The sequence below is a fragment of the Chelonoidis abingdonii genome, chromosome 1, assembly GCF_003597395.2.
Source record: "Chelonoidis abingdonii isolate Lonesome George chromosome 1, CheloAbing_2.0, whole genome shotgun sequence".
Lineage (NCBI taxonomy): Eukaryota > Metazoa > Chordata > Testudines > Testudinidae > Chelonoidis > Chelonoidis abingdonii.
In genome coordinates this window covers 296773980-296789178 of record NC_133769.1, presented here as the reverse complement: position 1 = coordinate 296789178, position 15199 = coordinate 296773980, and positions in this window count along the sequence as shown.

Here is a 15199-nt window from a genome sequence, read left to right as displayed (position 1 = left end):
ATTAGTTACTGAAACTAGATTATTTAATTTAAAAATAAAAGAGTATTAAAAGCCTGTTAGATGCAGAGAAACAAGACAGCAGGCAAGCTATTTCCTAGGGAAGGAGTCTGGTAGTTGGAAACCTACACAAATACAAATTTATATCCATGGATGCAGATATCTGTGTTTATATATCATCAACTGCAGTTATAAATTGGCATCCATGGAAACGCAGGTTTCTCCTGGGAACCACAGGGGTCAAAGAAGCAGAATGGCAGCTCCTCCTGCACAGCTGTACTGCTCCTAGCCCTGCCCTCTTGGGCAGTCACCAGGCTCACCAGCAGCTGTCCCCGGTTGAGCTCTTGTGTTCAAGCTGCACGCACACCCCAAGACAGGAAACACAGACAGTGAAGGGAAGGGATGGAGGAAGGGCTGGGGAGTAGGGCTGAGGGTGGTAAAGCCACGCTGGAGGAGCTGCTGGTGCTTCTGTCACCACTGCGGTTCCTGGGAGGGCCCTGCGGATATCCGCATTGACAAATATACATTTGTATTCAAACAAGCTCTATCTGTAGTTTGAAAATCCCAGACACTTTCTTGCAATGATGCATTTGACAAACAGGAGTTCAAGGGCAGCATGTGATAAGACATGTCCCTAGCATAAGACCACTCAGAGGAACAACAGGATTTCCCCAACTAAGGAGGATAGTCTCTGGAATACTCACACTTTCCAGGATTGAATCTTTCAGTACAACCAGCATTTTATGGCTGCAGTTTTCAGTGGCTGGTTGCTGAGAAGGAGAAGGAGCTTGTGCTAGTAGGCCTGCAGTTGCAATTTGGTCTTAATATTGGTTGCATTGTCTCATTAGGGACAGCTTGAGAGCAGAATCTCCTAGATCTCTAGATCTAGATCTCTAGATCTAAGAACAGGCAACTACTACTAGTTCTTATCCCTCGGATGGACACATGGCTTAATGCACAGTACATTTTATTTTAGAACAAAAGCATCACAGAGAAAACATATAAAATAATAAACTGCCTTCAAACACACTAAGTTTACCAGGTGTCACCCATCTTCCATATAGAGATCCTGGCAATTCCCAGTCCTTCAAACCCTTCCATAAGGGCTTTGCCTTCTTGGTCACAATCTCATGTCAATTTTAGGTTAAAAAATCAGGGAACTGGGCTAGTTCAGACTGACTCTTTATACCAAAACACTCTTTCTTCTTCTTCTGTGCTTCTTGAACCTGGTCAAAACCAGTATATGCAATTAATCCCCAGGGGGTGGTACTTGTCTGGAGTGTCATACTTGTTCTGGGATCTGCAGTAATTATGCCCCCATTCCTTGATTTTAGATTCAAGGAGCTAAAATACAATCTCTAGTTCACAAAGAAACATAATATTCATACACAAATATCTATGACAAATTCATGAGCATATAGCATCCAGTACGTCCCAATATATTAGTCTTTTGAAGTTTCCTCGCTTTCAATATCTCACATCTGTCACACTCCCCATACTCTCTTCTCTTATGTGTTTTGCAGCTATACAAATAAATATTAAGGAGTCATAAAAGGAGATTGATTGGTCCTTGAGACTGGGAGTCAATGAAAGATGATCTATAATATATATAACTGACACAATATAATAAAAATTGTGGTATAGCAGAAGCCTCATTTGCTAGTTTCAATTGAATGAATATTTCTTTGAGCAATTATCAAGATTGTACACTATGGAAAAAGTTGATGTAAAATGAAACATAGCATGTGTAGACATATAAAATATACACATAATATTACTAGTTATATAGACACACAGTATGTTAAAACCCACAATAAATTCAGAATGGAAACTCAGGGACACATTTTTGCAGTCTGGCCTTTAAGTTGTGCCCACAAGTTGTAATGCGTAGCAGTTGCACAGACATATACCATAGACATAGACATTTGTAAGTGCAAATCAGATAATGGAATGTGAAAATTGTTTCATTGGTCACAGAGTTATCCATCTTTCATAGATTTTAAGGCCAGTCTTGAAAATTTGACTACTAGAACCAAAACTCTAGTTTTTATGCACATGAAATAGCACAGTTCATATTAACTCAGAGGAAAGAGAATACATTCTGAATCAACAATATTACCTGCTGCAGAACCTATATTCTCCCTGGAGATTTCTTCTCCAACTAATGATCAGACTGATACCCAACTTATTTTAAGTAATCGGATGTGATTACCATCCTGTATATTTAAAATATTAAACATTTTAAAAAAATCATTAAATCTGAGGTAACATGACCTCATTTTACACTATATGACTGCACTGCTCTACTGACTAAATTGTGGCATTATTTATGGTAAGTTAGATATGAAGATTAACACATATATTGCATATTTTGGAACAGAAAGCCTACACTACAAGCGGTCAATTTCTGTAATGCTTAAGTGAATGCTCATGGTGTATAAATTCCATTGGAGTGAATAATTTCTGATTTATATTCATTCATGTCTTGTAGATCTGTTTAATTATTCTATTTCTGCACACATTTTGCTAGGATCATACAACATTTGAGAATGCTAAATTAAAGAGATCGTTCAAAAGCTATTTCTTCTAAATCTAGGCTAACCTCTCTCTTTCATCTTCTCCCCTGACTTTTTTAGCCTTTTATTTTTCACTTCCCTATTGCGGAAAATGGTGCACAAATTTCTACACATCTTTTTAAGAATTTATCTTAATGCTGTTTTCACATTACATAATTGTTGTGTCGCCCTTAAAAATTTCAAGACTTTGGAAAATAATGAACATAAATTATTAGCAAATGTAGTATTTATAAAGTCTACAAAAATTCTGCAAAATTTATCAAATCACATTCAACAGATATTAGGTCAGTTTATCCCTCATATTCTTCCTTTATCCAGCATTCAATAGCATCATGAATCACAGTGCCAGAGGAAATAGTTACGGAAAAAAGAAAAATAATCTCTTTAATAGAGATGGACTGAATAGCAGGGTATTTTGTCAGAGGGAGTATTAGCATGGTATAATCTTCTGTTCCATGGTCCAAACTAGTCGAGGATCATCGATAGTCAAGGCATACTGCAATAAGCTGATTACAAAAAAGGCTGCACCTTTTAAAAATTATCATTATATGTAAGTATACAAACATCTGCTAAACTACTGTCATCCAGTAAGTATGCACCAACACCACCCAGGAGCCACACACTAACCCTAACTAACAACCAAAATTTGACAAAAGTATTACACGCTACTGGAAACTAAATTGTCAGAACAATGGGCCAGACAAGAATGAACCTTTGGGACAAACAATGGTAAATGAATATCCCAGGAAATCTCTAGGAGGAAGTGAATGCAAATGTACCACCTCCAAATGTGCAAAAACTTAGCCTTTTGAAGCTATGCCCTGTTACAGGAGACAAAATCAAAGGCAAAGGATGTATAAAGAAAACTCTGCTTGTTTTAGCAAAAGTTGTTATGAACTTGTAACCACAGAAATCCTGTATGGGGTCTGAAGGACTGATTACCTACCAGAGTCCTTGTTGGAGTTGGGGGTGATCTCTGGCAAGCTTATTAGACGCATGTACCTTCTTTTATTGTTTTTAATATGTTTTATTTTTCTATAATGCTTGCATATTAAGAATAAACATGCTTGCTTACAAAGAGCTGTGCAGTAACTGTTGGCAATTACAATGTTTATAGGCTCTGAAGAGGCTATAAAGCTCAGCCTGGTTAGGTTGTCTGGCTTTCTGGGAGTAAAACAGTATAGGTACAGAACTGAGCAGCCTGGAAAAAACTCAGTCAGGAGGGAGAGAGACATGGATCTCTGTGCAAGAGAAGGGACATCTGGAGCCTAAGAATGGATGCCGTTGGTGGCCACGAAGGGGAAATACAAGAGCAGTTGCCCTGAACTGTGACACATATCACTGATATCTCGTCTACAAGGAAACTGAACTACAAGGCCCTGGGCACCTACATATCTGCTACCATTTGGCAGAGGGAAACACTGGTTTAAGAAGGAGGAGCAATAATATTCTGGACCTGTAGCGGAATCACTGTATTTTTACTTCCTTCACCTAAATATTTGTTTTAAAAAGACATTGCTATTGGTTTTTCATGTCTAAAGACTTGGTATTTTTCCCTTTCTTTGAAGCCCAGGTTTCCTTGGGTCAAGAAGGTTAAGTTCTTTAAGACAAGAGATGCTTTAATTAGTAGATACTAGCTTGTAAATGAGATATCACTTGTGGGATTTTAAAGCGTACAGCTTTCAAAAAAATCTCAGTTACAATATAATTATTCCTTTTCTCAATACATCATACTGTGTTAAGTTCAAAGGTTCATATGTAGCTAAATCTTATTTTTTTTCTTATTATTGAGAATAAATTAAAAATCTCCTAATAAGAAATATTCCTCTAAGACTTGACACTTTCACTTGAAAAAAGAATAGAGACTGAAAGTTGCTGTCTTGTTACACTTTAATTATGTTTTTTCTCCTGTGTTGTTCTGTTCTCATGTTTTATTTGGTTGCTTCCAGAAAATAAATTAAACCTGTACAATTAAAGCTATACATTTATGCCCAAAAGACTCTAATCTAAAACCAGCAAGAGAGAATATAGTTGTAACAGTGAGATATAGTGACATTTGATTAGCCAGTGGAAATCTTTCCAAAACAGTAGCAACCTGACTTCCAAAGTTCTAAGGAGAGGAGCTGTGTCAGTGAAGTTACTTGGGAAAAGATTGTCAGATTAGCAAAAAGAAGATTAAGAATATTGCCTCAGCCTTTATGAACTTTCAAACCTTTTGAGGTTCATCTTTGAAATGGGTGACTTAGGTCGGGATCCATAAATGGATTTAGATGCCAAAGTCCAGATTCAGGCACTGACATTCTAGATTTTAGGATTCACTGAGATCCACAAAACTCTCATTCAGCTGCACATAAACTTATTCAGCAACTAAATTTGACCTAAAAAAGTTCAAGTTTCTGCCTCTGAGCATACACCCTGCTGCCTCAGGTAGGTGCCTGGATGCCTAACTCCCAGCATAATCCTCAAACCAACTGAAGACAGGCATTGCCCTGAGAAAATGCCTACTTCCACAACACCTGGCAGGGGAAAGGAATAGTATTAGCCTCTTCACTTACCTTTAGCCCAATGATTAGGGAAATAAGCTGGGATGTGGGAAGTAAGCTGGGATTTACCACCTTTCCCTAATGAGGAGAAGTGATTTGAATAGGTGTTTCCCATCCCTCAGGAGAGTCTTTTAACCACTAGACAGTGAAAGATCCCCACATCAGAATATCAATCTTTTCTGTTGAAGCCATTCCACTTTGTAATATGTAAGTGATGGTTTAGACTACTGCAGTGTGTCTAATCTAGGGTTTTGAATCTGTGCAGCTGCACACATACAGTTACATCTTTGGCCAGAAAACCCAGTGTAGGCAAGGTCCAAGGTTAATGTGTGATGTGAGAAAGAAGGAGTTTCTATACACAAGAATCCCTTTGTTTCCTCATAATAAACTCCAAATCAACACTCTGAAAAGTACTATGTCGGAAAACAAAGAGGAAAAACTTTTTGAGTTACAGTTTCTGCTCTTAATTTATTTCATTGTATTTATGTATTGAAGGTGTTTGAAACCATGCCATTATGGACTGTATTGTATCTTCTTATTTCTGTTTTATTTATATAGTTCCATAAATTCACAGCTTTGTAAAATGAAAGATGAGCTCCCTGATCCTAAAAGTTTACAACCTAAGGTCATGATCCAGAGACGGACGTGCTCAGTACATTCCACTCATATTGACTGAAATCAGAATTGGTGGGACTCAGCATCTTTCAAGCAAGATATTATTTAAGACATAGGTCAAAGAGCAACAACTAGAAACAGGTGGTTGTGGGGAGGCATGCAAGGTGGGAGAATGGATGACACAAGCATAGATGCCGACTCTGTGAGTGCTCCAGAGCTGGAGCACCCGTTGGAAAAAATAGTGGGTGCTCAGTACTCATTGGCAGCCCTGCATATCAGCTTCTCCCCCTCCCTCCCAATGCCTCTGGCCTGCTGCTATCAGCTGTTCAGTGGCATACAGAAAGTGCTGAGGGTAGAGGGTGGAGCAGAAGGCCAGGAAGGGGTGAGGTGTGGATGGGACAGGGGTGGGAGGAGATAGGGTAGGGACTTGGGGGATGGGGTAGAGTGGGGGCAGGGCCTGGGGTGGATCAAGGGTCGAGCACCCACCGGGGACTCCAGAAGTTGGTGCCTATTACACAGGCATTGGCAATAAAAAGACAGAAGAATAAGATCATATGATGCTGCAATATTTGTTCAAATTGGGAAGTGATTGTCACTGTTCCTCAGTGAATTGCACCTCTAACCTATTGCATTTCTGTTCCTTTGGGGGCAATGAGTTAACCAGTCAGCTCTCCTACAAAAAGTATTTATTGAAAACAAAAGCATTTCACGGAAACCATAACTTAGAAACTATAAACATCCTATATGCATGCCTGGTTTTCCAGATGGTTACCCTTCTTCCACACAGAGACTCTGGCAGCTTTTAAAGTACTTCAGGTCCTTCACAAGGTCCATCTCTGGTCACAGTCTCATATCAATCCTTGGATCAAGTGTGAAAGACAATCTTTCCTGGCTGACATTTTGCACAGTTTAAAGTCCTTTGTGTGTTAAGATCTGTGAACAAGGTCACCTCCATCTGTGGGTCATTTCCAGAGGTTGAAATGTCACCTGCTTTGTTACCTGAATTGGGGGATTTGCATTAATTACCTCTTTAGCTCACCCATTGAACTCATCCAATACAGTTGTCAGTCCATAAACATACATATAACATAACTTTTATAAAGTTAACATAAGAGTCTTTGAATATTGCATGTTTTCATAGCATTACATCTATTACAGCAACACATTGGGGATTAAAATATTTAATTTCTCTTGACCGTTAGTGACTCCAGAGTTAAGAAAATGACAGAGTTTCAGCTGTGAATCCTGTTCTGACCTGCACCTATTCCTAAGTCCTCTAACTTTTGAAACAAAACTCTGTACTGTGTTCTTGCATTTAGAACAAAGCAGGTTTTTTGGAGGAGTGGGAGTTTGACTTTATCTTTGAATTAGAGGTCTTGGAACATTTGTTCTTTTTTTGTAGTTTTTGACCACTCATACCATAATGATACAACTCTCATACTATAATTGCTATGAAAGATCTTGAAATAGATTCATATATTTTAAGGCCTGAAGGGACCATTTGATCATCTATCTAACCTTCTCTGCAAAGGTCAAATTCTGTGAGAGTTCACTGAATGCAGAAGGTCTCCTGCCACAGCTGGCCAACCTAGCGAGTTCCGAGAGAAATAATTGTTGCTATTAACTGGTACAGCATACATGAGGTCCTCCATTGAAGTTATACTCTCTACTAAGAGACCAAGCGAAATTGTAACCTTTGCTGCAATATACTTTGGCACATTTAAAATCTGCTCTCTTCTTTTTTCTTTGATCTTCAAGCTTTTTAGCACCAAGTGGTTTAAGTGTTTTTAAAAAAAAGGGTTAAAGAAAGAAAGAAAGAAAGAAACATAATTTTGGGAGAGGAAAGAGATACAAATGGCCATAAGGAAGTCTGGAGATGGATGGGCATTTATTCTAACCAACTGGAAACTGTGAGTATATCTACACTGGAAAAATCCTACATCAGCTAGTTTCATAGCCCAGGTTAACTGCTCCGGGCTCATGAGACTCATGCTATGGGGCTAAAAATAGCAGTGCAGAGTTTCCCACTTGGGCTGGGACCCACAGTAGTCTCAGACTCTGAGTTCCAGCCCAAGCCTGACAATCTACAATGCTATTTTTAGCCCCATAGCTTGAGCCCTTTGAGCCCAAGTCAGTTGACCTAAACTCTGAGGTTTACGGCTGCATGGATTTTTGTTGCTGTGTTGACATACCCTGAGAGAAGTTCAAAGTAGATTATTTTCTTCCCAATACTGGATTGAACCTTATTGCCCTAACAGTTCACGCAAGTATTTTTAATATAGGCATAAACAAACAGAAGTAGAAACCTTTTTTAAAATACTTAATCCCAATTTATTTAAGGGACAAATTTCTTATCATTAGATAAGGATAACGATAAGGTAGATAGATAGATAGATAGATAGATAGATAGATAGATATGCCAGGGTACAGTGTGCATTGCATAATACTTTAAAATCAGATTTTCGAATGTCTGAAATAGGATTTATAATGAAAAGTTTGTCAGACCCGGAATTATGTAGAAGAGATTATTTTAATGCCACATTTGTTATTCCTCCCCCACCCCCAGAGTACAAAAAAACAGTTGCCACAGCTATTAAATCTTCAACACCACAACCTCCTCAAACTTCCAAGGAAGCAGACAGTTTTTCATATAACTCTATTGTATGTGGATTTGCTTCACATTGACCTCCTCCAGCAGACACACACATGAAGCAAGATAATGTACTCTAAACGATAGATATTCATTATCTGTCAGTTTCATCATGTACAATGGGATATGAGCCCTTATATAAATTATCAGAAAATGGAAGAAATATGCATTGACAAAATTGAAGAACAGCAAAGTCTGTTTTATGCAAAATATGTCTTTATTCTTGTAGATTTACTTGTATTTTAGTTATGCTATATAAGCTTCCGTATTAATGAACAGATCATACAATTTATCTAGGCATCTCAAGGACTAAGGCTGGGGGCTTCCAATATGACACTTATGTTCCACATTGCAGCTGGAATTCAATATCCTTCCCTAGATCTGGCTTGTGAATCATTGCCTAGAGGCACAAATTTAAAGGTCTGTCTTAAATTTAATTGTATCAGAGCAAGCTCACTGGTATCTTTGTAGGCTCTGGCTGGCATTGTGACATTCAGTGCTGGTGCTAATCTTATTGTTAATGTCAAAGACCAAGCGTGACAGCAAAAGCCAAGATAGGCTTTAGTGAATGACAGAGTAATCAGTCTAGAATAGAACTGGTTCATCCCTAAAGGATCAGGCTGTGGGAATTCACTATCAGCATGTCCACATGTTTGCCTCTTTTCTCATTCTGATGGCAGTTAGATCATTGAACAGCATATTCCTGTGTCAAAGATTATTTCAAAGTCATGTTATTCTAACACTGTAAACCTAAAGGGATAAAAATCATTATGTCTGTCCACATTATCAATATTTAACATTTAAAGGTATGGTATATTCTGTGAAAATAATTCCAGCTATAGATTTTAATAATTGGCTGTAATGAATGTCATCTTTTCCTCCAGCATTTTACTGACTGTTTTCTAAAATGGAATATAAAATGGATTCCTGTTTTCATAATAGCTTGAATATTATTTGAAGTTTTATACATGTTTAGCAGCCATATTTTAAAAAAGAGAAATTTGAGAACAGTGCCCACAGATACCCCCAAACAGACTAAGACATGACAGATGATTTGTAATCATCAGGACCTCATTACACAAACCAGAGGACAACAGTCATTCACTTATAGTCCTGAATTAAAAGACAGGGACTAGGGAAGAGAATGACCAATTATTTGTGCACTTATCTATACTAAAAGCTGTTTTATCCAGCACTTCAGCAATCGGAAAGCTCTATAAACCAGCATTTCTGATTTTCATTGAAATTCTGGTTTATAGTCCGGTTGGTGCAGGGCCGGCTGGGGATTGGGGCATGGAGGGGGGGATGCGGAGCGCGGGCTATGAGAGGTAGTTTGGGTGTGGGAAGGGGTTTAGGGCAGCAGGTTGGGGCATGGGAGGTGGTACGGGGTGCCGGATCTGGGGGGCGCTAATTTCGGGCAGCACCCCGCAAGTGGCAACCTGTCATAGCTACTCCTAGGTGGAGGTGTGGTAGGCAGCTCTGCATGCTTCCCTCACCCCACCTCGATCTCTGGTTCCGTAGCTCCCATTGGCTGGGAATCACAGCCAATGGGAGCTGCAGGGGTGGCTCCTGTGGGTGGAGGCATAGCACAGACGCCTGCCGTGTCTCTACCTAGGGTCTAGAGAAAGGGGTAAAAAACGAGGTTGCAAAGTTTTCAGATGTTACTAAACTGCTCAAGATAGTTAAGACCAAAGCAGACTGAGAAGAACTTCAAAAAGATCTCACAAAACTAAGTGATTGGGTAACAAAATGGCAAGTGAAATGTGATGTGGATAAATGTAAAGTAACGCACATTGGGAAAAATAACCCCAACTATACATACAATATGATGGGGGTTAATTTAGCTACAAGTAATCAGGAAAGACATCTTGAAGTCATCGTGGATAGTTCTCTAAAGACGTCCACACAGTGTGCAGTGGCAGTCAAAAAAGGAAACAGGATGTTAGGAATATTAAAAAGGGGATAGAGAAGAAGATGGAGAATATATTACTGCCCTTATATAAATCCATGGTACGCCTACATCTCGAATAATGCATACAGATGTGGTCTCCTCATCTCAAAAAAGTTATACTGGCATTCAGAGAAGGGAAACTAAAATGATTAGGGGGTTGGAATGGGTCCCATATGAGAAGAGATTAAAGAGGCTAGGAATTTTCAGCTTGGAAAAGAGGTGACTAAGGGGGGATATGATAGAGGTATATAGAATCATGAGTGATGTGGAGAAAGTGAATAAGGAAAAGTTATTTACTTGTTCCCATAATATAAGAACTAGGGACCACCAAATGAAATTAATGGGCATCAGGTTTAAAACAAATAAAAGGAAGTTTCTCTTCAAACAGTGCAGTCAACTTGCGGAACACCTTGCCTCAGGAGGTTGTGAAGTGTAGGACTATAACAGGGTTTAAAAGAGAACTGGATAAATTCATGGAGGTTAAGTCCATGAATGGCTATTAGCCAAGATGGGTAAAAAATGGTGTCACTAGCCTCCGTTTGTCAGAGAGTGGAGACGGATGGCAGGAGAGAGATCACTTGATCATTGCCTGTTAGGTTCACTCCCTCTGGGACACCTGGCATTGGCCACTGTCGGTAGACAGGATACTGGGTTGATGGACCTTTGGTCTGATCCAGTACGGCCATTCTTATGGCCAGCAAAGTGAAGGACAATAAGAAGGAGGTTTTTTAAAGTTTATTAGGAATAAAAGGAATCTTAAAAATAGTATTAGTCTGTTGCTAGATGGAAATGGTAGAATTATCAATAATAATGCAGAAAACTGCAGAAGTATTCAATAGATACTTCTGTTCTTTATTTGGGAAATAATAGATGTAATAATATCATGTGACAACAATTTTTCCATTGCACTAGAACAGGGATTGGAAACCTTTGTCACGCAACTCGTCAGGGTAAGCACCCTGGCGGCCAGGATGGTTTGTTTACCTGCCACATCTACAGGTTTGACCGTTCGCCGTGCCCACTGCCCGCGGTTCACTACTCCAGCCCAATGCAGGCTGCAGGAAGCGGTGCAGGCCCTGCGATTGGCCAAACTTGCAGATGCTGTAGGTAAACAAACTTGCCCAGCCCGCCATGGTGCTTACCCAGCAGTTCGCGTGCCACAGGTTGCCGATCCCTGCACTAGAGTCTCAAGAGGTAGTTAAACAGCAGCTACTAAAGTTAAATATCTTTAAATCAGATAATTGATGTAAACAGATAACTTGCAGCCAAGAATTTTAAAAGAGCTGGCTGAGGAGCTATTTGGGCTGTTAATGTTGGTTATTAATAAGTTTTGGAACACCGGGGAATATTCCAAAAGACTGGGGAAAAAACTAATATCGTGCCAATATTCAAAAAGGGTAAATGGGATGACCTTGGTAAATGAGATGACCTTGGAGAGAAGTAAATAGTGGTGTTCCCCAAGGGTCAGACCTAGCACCAATCCTATTCATTTTATTCATAAATGATCTGGAGAAAGGGGTAAACAGTGAGGTGGCAAAGTTTGCAGATGATACTAAACTACTTCAGATAGTTGACAAGTGGCTGTGAGACTTCAATAGATCTTACAAAACTAAGTGATTGGGCAACAAAATGGCAAATGAAATTTAATGTGGTAAATGTAAAGTAATGCACATTGAAAATAACCCCAATTTAACATACAATTGTTGGGGGCTATTTGTAGCTACAACGAGTCAGGAAAAAGTATCTTGGTGTCATTGTGGATGTTCTCTGAAGATGTCCAGGCAGTGACAAGGCAGTCAAAAAGCAAACAGGTTGTAAGAATCATTAAAAGGGGATAGGAATAAGCTGAGAATATATTTTGCCTTATATAAATCCATGACACGCCCACATCTTGAATACTTGTGGCTAGATGTTCTCATCTCTAAAAAGATATACTGGCATTTGAAAAGTTCAGAAAAGGGCAACTAAATGATTTGGGGTTTGGAGAGGGGTCCATACAAGAAAGATTAAAGAGGCTCGGCTTTCAGCTTGGAAAGGGAGATAAGGGGGGCATGTAGAGGTATATTTAAATCATGAGTGATGTGGAGAAAGGGTAAAGAAAGTTATTACTTCTTCCTATTACAGACTAGGGTCACCAATGAACTTAATAGGCATCAAGTTTAAAACAAATAAGGAAGTTCTTCTTCACACAGCGCACAGTCAATTGTGGAACTCTTAACTGAGGAGGTTGTGAAGGCTGGACTATAACAATATTCAGAGAGAACTGGATAATTCATGTAGCTAAGTCCATATGGCTATTAGCCGAGGGTAAAGAATGGTGTCCCTAGCCCTGTTCATCAGAGGATGGCGATGGATGCGTAGAGAGTCCTTGTCTTGCTTTAGGTTCACTCCCTCTGGGGCACCTGGCATTGGCCACTGTTGGTAGACAGATACTGGGCTAGACGGACCTTTGGTCTGACCTGGTATGGCAATTTTTATGTCTTATAGGCCTGTCAGTCTGAAATTGATCAAGGGCAAGATAATGTAGTGGCTGATATGAGACTCGATTAATAAAGAATTAAAGAAGGGTAAAATAATTAATGTCAATTAACGTGAGTTTATGGAAAATAGATCCTGTCAGACTATCTTGATTTCTTAATGAGATTAGAAATGTGGTTAATAAAGATAATAGTGTTTATGTAATATACTTAGACTACTGTAAGATATTTGACTTGGTACTGCATGACATTTTGTTTAAGAAAAACCATGAGGATATAAAGGTAACATGGCACACATTACATGGAAATGTTTTTACTGGAGCCCCACAGGGATTGGTTCTTCTTCCTTTGCTATTTAACATTTTCATCAATGTCATGGAAGAAAACAAAATCATTGCCAATCAAGTTTGCAGATGACACAAAAATTAGGGAAAGCTAAAAAGTAAAGCAAACAGGCCACTGATATAGAGCAAATTGGATTGCTTATTGAACTAGATACACAAACAATATGCATTTTAATATGGCTAAATGTAAACATATACATCTAGGAACAAAGGATTTAGGCCATACGTACATGATGGGGGGCTATATCAGCTGAACACAAGTTCCTAGAGCAACACTGTAGCCAAAAGGACTCATACAGTGCTGGGATGCACAAAGAGAGAAATCTCGAGTAGGAGTAGAGAGGTTATTTTACCTCTGCATTTGGTACTGAAATACTTAGTAAAGTTTTGGTGTCCACAGTTAAAGAAGGATGTTAATAAGTTGGAGACGGTTCAGAGAAGAGATACAAGAATGGTAAAGTTCTGGTGTACTCAGTTCAAGAAGGATGTTCATAATTTAGAGATAGTTCTGAGAAGAGCTACAAGAATGATTAAAGGATTAGAAAATATGTCTTATGGGGATAGATTCCAGGAGCTCAATTTATTTATCTTAACAAAAAGAAGAACATGATCACAGTGGAGAACAAACATTTCATAGTCAGCTCTTCAGTCTAGCAGAGAAAGGCATAACAAATTCCAGTGGCTAGAAATTGAAACTAGACAAATTCTGACAGGAAATAAGCTGTAAATTTTTAAAGGTGAAGGTAATTAATCATTAGAATTGAACAGAGCTGGGATGTGGAAAACATATATTAACTTAGATGGAATAAATGGACCCAAAGAATCAAAGATGTTACCACAACCCTGTCACCATCCGCTACTAAACAGTGTTAAACAAGGTATACAGAGACCTCAGCCAGCTTAGTACCATAAAAAAATCCTCTTTAATATTTTTTTGAAGATACAGAAGAGGAAAAACAGTTAAAGCATTTGAAATGTGGAGAATTAGATAAAGCTTTCATTTTAGCCATATCTCATGTTCCCTTTCCCTTTAGCTATCAAGAGTTTTTATCTGGGAAAATGAATGTTTGACAATCATTTAGATGGTATTAAAGATGGCAGTAACTGTGCTTTTGGGGGAAAAGAGAAAGAGTCAGTTGTGATGGGCTGGAGCTCTTGTTGAAGTCTGATATTGTTTTCTGAAAGACAAAACAAAACACATAAAAGGGGAGAGAAAAGTATAGCAAAGCTGGAAAATACAGCTTGTATCTGTGGTGCTAACTCTGACTTGCAACCTCACTGCTGAAGAAACACAGGCACAGTACATGTTCTTATGAGCTACTCCAGGGGTTGGTAACCTCTGGCACGTGGCTCGCTATGGTAAGCAACCTTGTGGGCTAGGCCAGTTTGTTTACCTGTTACGTCGGCAGGTTCCACCAACCGCGGCTCCCACTGGCCGCAGTTCACTGTCCCAGGCCAATGGGGCTGTGAAAAACGGTGCGGGCAGAGGGATGTGCTGACCGTGGCTTCGCTCCACCCCCATTGGCCTGGGATGGCGAACCGCTGATACCAGACACCTCTGTGTTCTTGGGGAACCAGGGTGCAGTATCCAACCTGACTCATGAAAGACACTCCCCCACAGCCTCTGCTTAAACCAAAACCCATCAGAGAAAAAAAAAACTTGCAGAGAGCACCTAGACTCCTCCTGACAAGAGTGACAATATTAAAACATCCCCATTGGCATACAGAATGGAGACCAGAGACAACTCCCCTAGCCTCATCTGCATGAAAGATGGGACAGGAAGACATCTCAATTTGCATACAGAATGGAGAACCAAGAACCACACTGAATTCTGGGACCAGAAAAAGCAGGGAAGCACTGCATCATGGGAATCTCTGCTCCAGATGCTAATGAGCGTATGTCTGCACACACCCAACTCAGCAATTATCAGACCAATTCTAGTAATAAATCCTTAACTGATATCCAAATAGTGAAGCAGCCTACTTGCATTGTGAGCTCCCTGGAAGAAAACACCACCCATAGCCAAGAGTGATCAACTCCTTTTG